The sequence below is a fragment of the Dysidea avara genome, chromosome 6 (assembly GCF_963678975.1).
Source record: "Dysidea avara chromosome 6, odDysAvar1.4, whole genome shotgun sequence".
NCBI classification, from domain to species: Eukaryota; Metazoa; Porifera; class Demospongiae; order Dictyoceratida; family Dysideidae; genus Dysidea; species Dysidea avara.
This window is the reverse complement of record NC_089277.1, coordinates 27,740,289-27,754,329: the sequence shown is the minus strand read 5'-3', so window position 1 is coordinate 27,754,329 and position 14,041 is coordinate 27,740,289.

The window sequence follows — 14,041 nt, the reverse complement described above, 5'->3', positions numbered from 1 at the left end:
CTAACACTTTTAATGGAGCCAATATTTCAGTGTAAAAGTACAGACACAATCCAATAGAAATAAAATATTGCCCATCTATAGCTTCATATACCTTGAGTCCTTGACCCTCCATGCTTCTTAACATTGCAAGCTAACAACCTAGCTAGATGGACACCTAACTTTTGGGTATGACCAGTCTATGCAGATGAGTACATTTCCTATTGAGTACTTCTATGGCTTACCAATACATTTTCTATTGGTGTTCCATTTACGTACCTGTTTGAGCTAACCATCCCACTAATACCCAGCAACACTTCTTGGCTGCAAGAGCTTGGAAGGAAGATAGGTATGGCTCTTTATTTTATGATCTTCAACGTATTGGGTTAGTTGTTGATCTCATTTCTATTGAGATAGGATGTCTGGGTCACTTTATGCCATGGAGAAATACTTGCTCAAGTGGCTACTACTTGTTGTTTGTTGAAAAAACTGTACGGTCACTGTTTGAGCAGGCTGCTCGTATTGCCATCTCCTGTTCTTACAGACTTTTCAATCCTAGAGCTCCCCCGGAGTGGGATCATTGGACCTCTTGACCTGAACTTTGTTACTGTGTAGTTAATTTTGTACTGTAAGTTAAAATCTCTAGTGCACACTTGTCTAGCTAGCTTTTAGCTAATCATATTTTGCACAGCTGGCTTTACAGTAGCTATGTGCAATAATCAAATTTAAATTAATCAATGCAACAATCTAGACACGATTTTATAGCTCCAATTGTGCCGCATGCAAAAATGTTACAGTAGACGGCGCATGCGTGCTTGCCCAAACAGTATCTTCAACGAGACCGGCTGGTCCTTGTAGTCAGTGGCAATGCTCGCCAACTTCCTCCATACAAATACATAGCTGAATTAAAAACATTCAGAGCATAAAAGAGTAGAACTTCTCGTTCTTTAATAACGTCATGAACTGTGGATACGCCCCTTACAAAATCACGTGACTGTTGTGGGTTTGAAAAGTGCGCCCTGAAAGCTTGCAAGATGGAAGAACAACTGTTAGAGATTACTTTTATGAAGTTATACGGAGTGATCAATGACATTGCTTACGATTGTGAACATTTTCTCAGAAGGCTTAGTGTGAGAGACTTGATAAGCGAAGAGAGTTGCAACATTTCAAACCAAAAGGAAACCTTTGAGAAAAATAGGTATGGTAAAATAATGATGTAGCTAGCTATATCTCACGTAGCAATCTAGTAGGTACGTTCATCTTTGAACTGCAGTATACCGTCTATACTTATCTACATAATATAACCAGACCCTTAGAGTGCTTTCATTTCCATAGTAACGGATAAATATTATGGGCACACCCATTTCCTCCATTTTGAATCACGTTGCGGTAGTGCAGGAGTGGCAATAGTGGTTAAGTGCTGTTTATATAGCGTTTAATAATATCTTTGATACTATGGTAGGCTGTGCTATTGCTGGCTGTACATCAGTGCATGTCAAAAAAATCTGGAAAGGGTGAATTGTATAGCTACAGTAATTGTATGAACTTCCAGCCATTCTTATATGTGACTGGATCTACGAAAACTGTTCTTATCGCCCAAGACAGGAAGTTTGATTTTTTCACACAAACACAAAGCTTAATGAATGCACTATCAAGTTTCACTGCCACAGTTGACCAGAGTAAAGTGGTCTGCTTTTGCTGGCTGCTTTTCTAGAGCACAGTGGCGAGCCGTACGAGTGGTCTGGGGTCTTGATGGAGCCCTGGCCCACCAGGAGATGGCTGTGTGTGGCTGTACAGCTCTGTGGTGTTGGACAATGACCTGTGCTGTAAATTTCCTTTCATTTTAGCCAGTTCTGAGCCCTGAATGGCCTATAACTTGGCCTAATTCATCCCAGCACGTCTCTTTTCAATTTTTGAACACCATCTTGCCCACCTTCCAGGGCCCCCGCCTCCCACCCTTCTGGAGCTCGCCTGATACAGACAACCTCGGTTTAAAAACTATCTAAAATGGCGGGAAACTTAGCTGTTGACTACTTCTTCAGTGGATGATCAGGAAGGTAAGAAATTGTTGTGAAATGTGTGAAAAATTGGTATGCATAGCTACCACCATTGGCCAGCTACAACACACAGAATATTTAAAACCGAGGTTTCTCGATACTTTTAAATGGGCGATAAGACCGGTTTTCCCAGAGACAGTCACATATTACAATGTGGTGAAGCAAAGTGTCCCACAACAGCATATGTTTTAAGCAGCTGGCCTACTCAACCATGATGTACTTATCAACACTATCAGTTTCTTTTCATTTTGGCCTTTAACTTGTTAAGACGTTGCTGATGTTTCATTTGTTAAAGTGTTTGCCGATTTGCAGACTTTCTGTCCCCTTGTCGACAATTCCTACTGTACAAGTATACTAATCACTTGACATTGTATAATTCACAGAGTCCATTCATAATTAACTTACCCACTGGACTTCACACAACATATTCAGTATGCCTGAACAAGGAAACGGCAGAACAAAACTGAATATTTACAACTGTTAGATGAATTTGACCACCTAAATGTTGCTAATGGACAATATCTGCAATGACGTTTTGTGATGTCTCAAACAAAACGGCCGTTCTAGTGAGGGGACTTTCTACAGAGAGGTATTAAACGAGATAGTGTTTCCCTATGATAGCATTTATAAATTCAGAAAAGTAGTGTGGAGGCTTCAGAGACTTCAGCACACAGTGAATGTTGTTTGTACTCCACATGGAAAAAGGAAATATGTAATAAAGGTAAGTACACATATCATGACGATGCAAAATGCACTCTAACAAGGTAAGCAGACCAAAAGTTTGAATTTGAACAAAAATAGGCTTATTTGTCTTATTTGTATTGCATCAAGACACACGGTAGTGTGTCGTGTGGCCCAAGAAGCCGGCATGCAACACCTGAGTATATTGACAGGAAGAAAGAAAACACAATTTTCACTCATTTGTAACTCCATGCTGCCTTTATGAAATGCTACTATTTTTGCTGTGGACATGCCAGTCAGTGTCAGTACCCCATAAACCATGGCAAGTTTCAGCAAAACCGCTTCAAGCATTCCCGAGATATGACACTTCAAAAATTGGCTTAGCTTCTTTGTTTTTTTTTTCTTCATCTTTTCTCACACTTACAAAAACTGCCATACAATTTGAACGCAATATCTGATTGCCTCGAAATTTAGCACACAGCAAGGGGGTATAAGGGCACATCTTGCTACCAAGTTTGGCTGGCATATGATTAACAATCAAAGAGTTATTAGCGATTAGACTCTATTTAGGCTGTTTTGGGTGGGTAATAAATTCCATGTACTCCACCTTGTTTTCTAATATACTCCACGTCTTCAGGCACAATATAACATATGCTCAAAATTTAGGTTTATCCAATCACTATGCATTGTTCACGAGCAGGGATTTAACGAATGCTATTATTTTGTCACGTGAGGACACATAGTTGCAATGATGCTAGTATTATCACCAGAAAACCAGCCGCTTTTTCTGAACCTACAGAAACAGCTGTGGATGAGATAAGTAATTGTGAAATAGAGTCTAAAGTAGTTATACGGGCACAATGCGGAGTGAAATTTATAAACCCTAAGGCCCTTAGTAGTGCATGAGCGAAACGAGGGTGCTACAGCATGGGCCTTTGGGTTTATAAATTTCATGGACTCCATATTGTGCCCATATATCAAGACACACGGTATCATGCGGCCCAAGAAGCTGGCGTGCAACACCCGTGAGTATATTGACAGGAAGAAAGAAAACGCAATTTTTGCACCTTCGTAGCTCTGTGCTGCCTTGATGAAACAAGACAATTTTTGCTGTGGACACACCCTCCAACTTCAGCACTCCACATTCCAAATTTAAGCAAAATCGCTTCAAGCGTTCCCGAGATATGCAACTTCAAAAATTGGCTTAGTTTCTTCGTTTTTTTTTTCTTCTTATTTTTCTCCTCTTTTCGCACACTTACAGAAACTGCTATAAAACGCGAACGCCTTATCCGATTACCTTGAAATTTGACACACAGAAGGGGGGTATAAAGGCGCATTTCAGTACTAACTTTGGCTGGAATACGATAAACAGGCAAAGAGTTATGAGCGATTATTCACGAAGATTAACACCAATATGTTGTCACGCCTATAGGGTAAACCGTGTATGGGAAGAAGCTGGGTGAATAGGTTAACTATTGAACCTCAAACCTTTTGTGGTTTGAAAGAAATCGAGCTAAAAACCAGGAAGATACAACGAAAAAACCAACAGTGTGTAACAATTACACAATCAAGATTAGCTAATAAAAAAAATGACTGCTTGCCACGTCTACCAGATAAACCGCTTGGGGTAATGCTTTGAAAATCATTGTACAGATGGAGTAATCATCTTAGAAGAAAGGCTTTTCAATGGTGTAGAAGAATCAGACTTAAATCCATGGAGTTATAACACGAAATCCAACTTGGTGCAGCAAGTGCGAGATTGAGATACTCTAATAGAGCAGTCATCCTAATAGAGCAGTCACCCTGAAGAGAATTCAAGAGATCAGCTAGAAACAAGTAACCTGTATAGAGATCAGCTACAAACAAGTCACCCTGTAGAGAGATCAGCTAGAAGAAGTTACCTTGTAGAGAGTTCATGCAAGAGATAGTTCAGCTAGAAGAAATCACCTTGTAGAGTTCAGCTAAAAAGAAACCACCATGTAAAGAGTTCAGCTACAAACAAATCGCCCTGTAAAGAGATCAATAGAAGAAGTTACCTTGCAGAGAATTCAGCTACAAAGAAACCATCATGTAGAGAGTTCAGCAACAAACAAATTTCCCTGTAGAGAGATCAGCTAGAAGAAGTTACCTTGTAGAGATTTCAGCTACAAAGAAACCATCATGTAGAGAGTTCAGCTGCAAACAAATCACCTGTAGAGAGTTCAGCTACAAACAAATCTCCCTTTAGAGAGATCAGCTAGAAGAAGTTTCCTTGTAGAGAGTTCAGCTACAAAAAAATCACTATGTAGAAAGATCAGCTAAAAGAAGTCACCTTGTAGAGAGTTCAGTTACAAAGAAACCACCATGTAGAGAGTTCAGCTACAAACTAGTGACCTTGTAGAGACATCAGCTAGAAGAAGTTACCTTGTAGAGAGTTCAGCTTCAAAGAAACCATTTTGTAAAGAGCTCAGCTGCAAACAAATCACCTGTACAGAATTCAGCTACAAACAAATCACCCTGTAGAAAGATCAGCTAGAAGAAGTTACCTTGTAGAGAGTTCAGTTACAAAGAAATCACCATGTAGAGAATTCAGCTACAAACTAATGACCCTGTAGAGACATCAGCTAGAAAAAGTTACCTTGTAGAGAGTTCAGCTACAAAGAAACCATTCTGTAAAGAGCTCAGATGCAAACAAATCACCTGCACAGAATTCAGCTACAAACATATCACCCTGTAGAGAGATCAGCTAGAAGAAGTTACCTTGTAGAGAGTTCAGCTACAAAGAAACCATTCTGTAAAGAGCTCAGATGCAAACAAATCACCTGTACAGAATTCAGCTACAAACAAATCACCCTGTAGAAAGATCAGCTAGAAGAAGTTACCTTGTAGAGAGTTCATTTACAAAGAAATCACCCTGTAGAAAATTCAGCCAGAAACAAATTGCCCTGTAGAAAGATCAGTTAGAAGAAGTTACCTTGTAGAGAGTTCAGCTACAAAGAAACCATTCTGTAAAGAGCTCAGATGCAAACAAATCACCTGCACAGAATTCAGCTACCAACATATCACCCTGTAGAGAGATCAGCTAGAAGAAGGTACCTTGTAGAGAGTTCAGCTACAAAGAGACCACCATGTAGAGAGTTCAGCTGCAAAGAAATCACCCTGTATAAAATTCTGCCACAAACAAATTGCCCTGTAGAAAGATCAGTTAGAAGAAGTTACCTTGTAGTGAGTTCAGCTACAAAGAAACCACCATGTAGAGAGTTCAGCTAGAAGAAACTACGTTGTAGAGAGCTCAGCTACAATGAAACCACAATGTAGACAGTTCAGCTGCAAAGAAATCACCCTGTAGAAAGGTCAGCCACAAACAAATTGCCCTGTAGAAAGATCAGTTAGAAGAAGTTACCTTGTAGAGAGTTCAGCTACAAAGAAACCATTCTGTAAAGAGCTCAGCTGCAAACAAATCACCTGCACAGAATTCAGCTACCAACGAATCACCCTGTAAAGAGATCAGCTAGAAGAAGTTACCTTGTAGATAGTTCAGCTACAAACAAATCACCCTGTAGAGAGATCAGCTAGAAGAAGTTACCTTGTAGATTGTTCAGCTACAAACAATTCACCCTGTAGAGAGAGCAGCTAGAAGAAGTCACTTTGTAGAGTGTTCAGCCACAAAGAAACCACCATGGAGAGTTCTGTAATAATTACGTGTATTATATATATAATTTGTACATTTATTGATAAAATCAGAAATATTTAAAGTACATCTGCTTCATCTTTTCTTCTTCCTGTGGTAAAGAAAAAAAGATAGGTTAGTAAAGTCTCGTATACAAATACAAAAAGAAATGAAATCTAATCCAAAACAGCCAAGCTGTAAAAAAAGAGTGCGGCCCTCAAAAAGGCTATGGTGAAAAAAGATGTGAAATCCAAGGTGGCGGCCAAGAAATGGCTGTGATGGTAGGTTAATGGTAAAAATTTTAATAACGACAATTCAGGTGAATTTTGTGCCAAGACCAAGCGGCACCAAAATTCACCTGAATTGTTGTTATTAAAATTTTTACCATTAACCTACCATCACAGCCATTTCTTGGCCGCCACCTTGGATTTCACATCTTTTTTCACCATAGCCTTTTTGAGGGCCGCACTCTTTTTTTTTTACAGCTTGGCTGTTTTGGATTAGATATGACTATTACTTAGTCATTAAAATAACACCAATATATTGTCACACCCACAGGGTAAACCGCTTAAGGGAAGAAGCCGAAAATTGGTACGTGGATAGGTTAACTATTGAACCTCAAACCTTTTGCGGTTTGAAAGAGATCAAGTTAAAGACCACGAAGATACCACGAAAAAAAACCAATAGTGTGTAACAATTACGCATTCAAGATTAGCTAATGAAAAAAAACATTGAATACTTGCCACGCTTACTTAGGAAGACCCTTCAATAGTTGAGAAGAATCAGATTTAAGGCCACAGAGTTATAACGCGAAATCCAACTCTGTGTAGCAAGTACGAGATTGAGATACTCTAATAGAGCAGTCAACCTGAAGAGAGATCAGCTAGAAACAAGTAACCTTTCAACTACATTTCAAGTCACCCTGTAGAGAGTTCAGTTAGAAACAAGTTACCCTGCAGAGAGATGACCTGCTAGAAACAAGTCGCTCTGTAGAGAGATCAGCAGGAAACAAGTCACCCTGTCGAGAGATCAGCTAGAAATTAGACACAATATAGAGAGTTCAGCTACAAGCAAATCATCCTGTAGAGAGTTCAGCTACAAAAAGTTACTCTGTAGATAGATCAGCTAGAAACAAATCACCTTGTAGAGAGTCCAGCTACAAACAAATCGCCCTGTAGAGAGTTCAGCTACAAACAAGTTACCCTGTAGAGAGATCAGCTAGAAACAAGTCACCTTGTAGAGTGTTCAGCTACAAACAAGTTACCCTGTAAGAGATCAGCCAGAAACCAGTAACCTGTAGAGAGTTCAGCTGCAAAAACAAATCACCCTGTAAGGAGATCAGCCAGACAAAGTAACCCTATAGAGAGATCAGCTATAAAATGAAAGTAGTGAAATTAAAGGTGTCGGCCATGAAATGGCTGCAATGATATTACTGATATAAATCTTACTGAGTTCATAGTGTAACAAAATTAATATTGAACAAGTAGCTACAAGATTAAACCTTTCTAAAGCTGCATAAGGTAATAATTATTTGTAGAGGTGCTTAATATGGATGGAGTTCACATGAGAGCTCTTCTTCAAAGACTGGTAAAATAGGTGATGTTTTTTCACTGTTGTTATAAAACAAATGCTAAGTACTGCAATTTTGGTTTAATCAAGTTTGAAAGGTGTTTTATAATGCCAGGAAAAGTTTTGAGGCTTGCTTCACTTGTGGCACCCACTATATCACCCTTGAGTAAGACCATGAATGAATGTATATCTACTGGTATATAAAAATTTTATATACTAAGTTATACGTGTATAGTGCAATACATTTTAATTTACAAGTGTGAGTAACTATAAATAAGGGTAGGTATAAACACTGGACCCAGGGACCCACAGAGACCAAACTTGTCATGGAATTTTACATACTTTACAATGTTTATTCTGTACTTTTACTAGACACCTCTACTAGTCACGGTGGCTAGTCTCACATGGCCAATCCACTCTCTGTCCTTTACAATTGTTCACACTGTGTTTAATTCGATTAGAAATAACAAGCACCTCTAAACATTTCCTGCAGTTGGCTACTTGTGTTGCATAAAGAGCACTCTAGCCTATTTTATCACCAGTTAATAAAGTTCATTGGAGCAATTACTACAAGGTACACCAGCAGCTCAACAGACTTTGTGCCATGTAGCACATGAAGGCAACACCCTGTTACAAACAAGTCCTTGATTGATACTGCAGTTACTGAAAGCGTGAAGAATGAGTGGCCTACGAGGCACTTACAATTTCTAGGCATTGTGCACGGAACCATCACGATGACAGGACAGAGAAATAGTGATCTAGGATATTTGAGACTATATAGCTAGTGTGACTTGCAAAGATATTTAGTACAAAGATAAAATGTATAACATTGTGAAGTATGTAAAATTCCACAAAATGTAGGGTCCCCACGGTTCCTTGGATCCCCAGTCTTAGGGTCCACTGTTTACACCTATCCTGTAAACAAGTGCACAGAAAAAGTTGGAATTTTCAACTAGAGTAGGGACCATAGCACATCAATAAAAAGTACTGAAACAAGCTGGAGTAGTGCACAATATGAAATCACAGTAAAACAAGAAGTGTTGTATCCCTTCTGTGCATTTCCATTATGGTATCTTGAGCACAGTAGGGATATAGCACTTCCTATTGTTTTACTGTGGTTTAATATTATGCACTACTCCAACTTGTTTCAGTACCTTTTATCAATGTGCTATGGTCTCTACTGTAGTTGAAACTTCCAAATTTTTCTGTGTACTTATTTGTTAACTTATTTGTAAATAATTATTATGACTGGTGAACCCACGCATACCGCATCTGGAATGGCGCCGCATCCCAATTAGAGTCTGAAAAGTGAAGTATCCATTACGCTTTTGTTGTCAGCTATGTTCAACCTGTTATACAGCAGTACAAATCAAGAACTATTTGAAAAGCACCTCTGCTATCAAAATAGTCACTAAGACAAATACAGACAGTTTCCGTTATGAAGGGAAGCCATCATGTACTATCACCAAATTGACACTTTTTGCTTGTCAGCAAAGATGAATGGGACACTGGTAAGTCCACGAAGAATGCGTTGTACGCACTGCGGTATGCCAAATGGCACATGTTGGGCCGAAGCAACGTCGAACAGTGAAACAATCTAGCCCATGGCCTTAGCCATTATCGAGTTACGCTTGTCTGAAAGCATCAGTGAGTCAGGCAGTCAGAAGAAAATTCCATTAAATAAACTATTCCATAGTAACTTGTTGAAAGCATTTTGGGTCAATCTGAAAGTTTGTTTGGGATTAGTTTTACGTACGTATACTAACCAATACTGCCTCATTGTCATCAGGGGAAATTGAGGCTGTTTTTAGGGTGGTATTATTTTGTGGGCCACGCCTACTCCTTTGTGGTCCCTACTATGCAGTACTATTGTACTTTATGATAACTGTAAAAGAGGTGTTAGAATGATGCAATAGAGGATCGAGCCAAGGCTTGTATACATTATTCTCACTGACTCTGAAGTGGTTTATACTTTAAAGATGCTAGTTGCCAGTATATGTAATGTCTCAGTAAATGGTGTCATTTGTTCAGTGGTGGTTAGCCACTAGACTCTTAGTGCCAACCCAAGTCACTTAATGTTTTTCTAAGTTTCTTCACCAATAAATACTCCACACATCTAAGTGAACTCTGAAATATAATTTTCTAAAGATATTTATAAGCTAGTGTGGATCATTGCAATAGAGGTAGGGATCATCAACCGAAGCACAATTATTTAAAACTAAAGGTGATGATCACCCTTTTTAAAGCACTTTTCATTGTAGTGGTATATATAGCAGATCACATTTCTGTATAAAAATTGTGTCACGCGTGTGCTGCTGTAATTGACTCGGTTTTAAATGCAGTCCTTCACAGAGCTAAGTTTACAAACTGGAAATCATAGTCCCGACGTCAGCAACTTGTTCCATGAAGCAAAACATTTTTTCAATCTTGAGTGTGCATGCACGCATGTGGCATGTAAATTTTAAATGGAAATGCAATCTGCTGTGCTAGTTTTAAACCAGGTATTCACCCACAGCTGAGTGATTGTGGGAATGCACCTAGTTTACTGAAATTGAAAAAGTGTGTGTTTTACGATACTTATGTATGTATGTATATATGTATGTATGTACGTATATATATATATATATATATGTATGTATGTACGTATATATATATGTATGTATGTATGTATGTATGTATGTATATACAGTATATTTGTGCAATTAACACACGCCAGTTTGAAATAGTTATACTGGTTGGTAAAGACTTTCCCAATGAGCTCTATGGGTGTCAAACAGCTAGAAGAAAAAAACACAACTGGCCTCCTAGGTTACCGGATATATTCCTTCGAGTTGGAAGCAGGGGCGGATCCAGGAGCTAGCTAGGGGAGGGGCACAAACAGGGTAAGTTGTAGGTGGTTGCATGCATGGGGAGAACCATATTCTCTATAGTTCAGTGCTGCTTTTTTAAAGCAGCAAATGATCACCTCTTAGTGGTGTCTCACTGTTGATATTTGCCATTTTGGCCTTTTCAGATGGTTGTGAAGTCTTAAAACTGTTTAAAAGGCTCTGAATGTCTTAAATAACAGCAACACGATAATTATTTTTAGAGGCGCTTAGTACGTATGAAGGTGCTGGGTGACTATTTTACAGTTAGTTTGACTTCGGTTTGCTTTGGTCTCAGGTGAATTTGTAATAAATGCTAGTAAAATGTGCTTATTTTCATAAGTTTTAAACTGATCTCGGTTGGCCTGACATAAAATTTACTAGCTGTTTTAATCAGAAGCATGGCTGGCTCCTCCACAAGGTGGAGGGGGGGGGGGCATTTGCCCCAAATGCCCCATCCTGGATCCGCCATTGGGAAGGAGGGCATGCCCATACATACACGAATAAAAATTAAGAAAATCCTATAGACAAACTATAAACAGTTTAAGTGATACTTCTTTGCATTATTAGTGGTTTGAGTGGTACGTTTCCTTAGCAGTGCATAGCAATGTAATTACAGAATTACAAAATAGTTCGTCCACTAGTTTAGTACATTGTTATTTAATTCCATGTTTGCTGTATGGTGCCTGATTTTTGCAAGTATATATAGCACATCAACAACTTGTTACCTTACACTTGTTTAGTGTCAACATTTTATAATTCACCATTAGTTACTGTTACCATGGATGTTCCCAGCAATGGTCGGCACTAACCAGCACTCAAACATAATTCACCACTAGCACTCACCAACCGCTACAGATTTGCATCTAAATATTGCTACAAAATTGAAGCCTAAAATTAATCTGCTTACATCGGACTTTTGGAGACCTTATGCAAAATTTCTACTTGATAGACAACACACAAAGCCTTTGACTTACTACCATGAATTGATTTTGCAAACAAAAGAAAATAGGACACAAAAGAGGACAATGATAAGTCCATAGATACGTACTGTGGTATGCCAAAAAACACTTGTAGGAGTTGACATCTAATAGTGAAAAATCAATGCCATAGCCCTAGCCATTGTTGAGTTATGTTTCCAAAGACATCGCTTAGTTAGTAACTTAGCTAGCTAGTTAGTCAATCAGTTAGTTAGTTAGTTAGTTAGTTAGTTACATAGTTGGTTAGTCAGCCAGTCAATGAATTGTTCTTCATAAAGTGCTTAGACTTTCATTACAACTTATCAGAAGCATTTTGGGTTGCCTTGAAGGCACATTTGGGCTTGATTGCACCTATCCAATGTTGCCAAGGTGCTGTGAAGATGTTGCTGACTGGTGGTTGATATTTTTCTTGAGAAAATGCTGACCTCTACTATACATATGTACAACCATACTATATGATAACTATTGTATCACTACAGATTTATGGTGGATGCTTTATGGGATAGAGTGAGTAATGTCTATCAGTTTGGCAAACTACTGGAAATTTTTGCTTCAGAGAAAGGTTTTTGTGAGGTAGCCAAAAGTATGAAAACAGTCTATTGTATTCTGAAAAATGAGGAAAGGATTATGAAAGCCCTTAAATATAATGATCTCATTACGTGTTTAAGAAAAAGAAATTTTTTTGCAAAGTATGAAGAAATTGCTTTGTCAAAAAGGAAAGAAGAAATTAAAGAGATCATGAAGATATTAAAAGACAAGGAAATGCATTACTTTGATACTTTTTTATTGTGCCTCAATGACCTGAATCAGGATGATCTAGTCAACAGAATATTTCTCTTAAATGATAAATGTCCAAATTATTTACTCAGACATTTTCTACAAAAGCGATATACCAATAACTCTTTCACACAAATTTCAGAAGTTGATTTTCATCTTTCAATATCTGATGACATCAACATCGTACTAATAAAAAAAATCAGTGAAGAAGAACACAAAAAAAAATCTACTTTCTTTGACTATTATAGTTTACTGCTTGAGCAACGAACTAGCTATACTAGAGACCTCCTTGAATCATATTCTGACATTGTTGTTGAGAAATGTAGAGTAATTCTAATACAAGGATATCCTGGAAGTGGAAAGACATTCTTGGCTATGCGAATGTGTACAAAATGGGCCAGAGGTGAATTACTGCATACATTTCATTATGTTATCCTTTTGCAATTGAGAGATGAAAAAATAGCAAAAGCAGAGACCTTTGATGAGCTAATTCAATTGTATATGGGTCCTTCAGGTGAAGGGATTGGTAAACAAATACACGGAAAACATGGAAAAGACATTTTAATTATTTTAGAAGGATGGGATGAGCTACTAGCATGCAAACAACACAACAGTCTATTCACACAACTCATATCTGGTGATCTTCTTCCTGATGCTGTGATTGTGATCACAAGCCGTCCTTCTGCCATTAGAAGTCTGGAATATAAACATATTCAGCGAAGAATTGAAATTCTTGGATTTACTGAGAAGCAAGTAAAAGATAATGTGACATCTTATTTTGAAAATTCTTTAGCGTTAGTGCAGAAATTTTATTCTGAACTTGAGCGCCTTCCACTTCTAAAATGTTTTGTATTTGTTCCTATCAATCTCTGCATTGCTCTATACACTTTTAACAGAAATAGGTATGGATTACCGAAAACATTTACGGATATGTATAAACATTTAGTGCTGATTCAGTTAAAAGAGCATCAATCTAGAAAGTCACATGGTAGTGCATCTATTACCACTCTTGAAGATTTACCTAAAGATGTGGAAGATATGTTACTTAGATTAGGTAAAATGGCTTATGACCATTTGCTAAAAGACATAACTCTGATATTCAGTGAGAAAATAGTTAGACAATACTGTTTTGCTTCAGAAGATGAGAGCCTTGATAGCTTTGATGGAATGGGACTATTGCAAGTAACCAATCATAAACATTTTAAATCTATCAGCAAAACATATGAATTTATCCATCGCACTCTTCAGGAGCTACTGGCAGCTTGGTATTTATCCCGGAAACCTAAGCCATATCAGCAAAAACAGCTACAAAATCTTTTCAACAATACTGAATTTGAAATGATATGGATTTTTTATGCAGGTCTGACAAAATTTAAAGATATTTCTTTCAAAGAATTTCTTCCATCGAATTACTATCTGAAGATTAAAATGACCAGTTACAGAACTTTTAGCTGGTTCTTGAGGAATATAATTGCGAACACTTTTGTC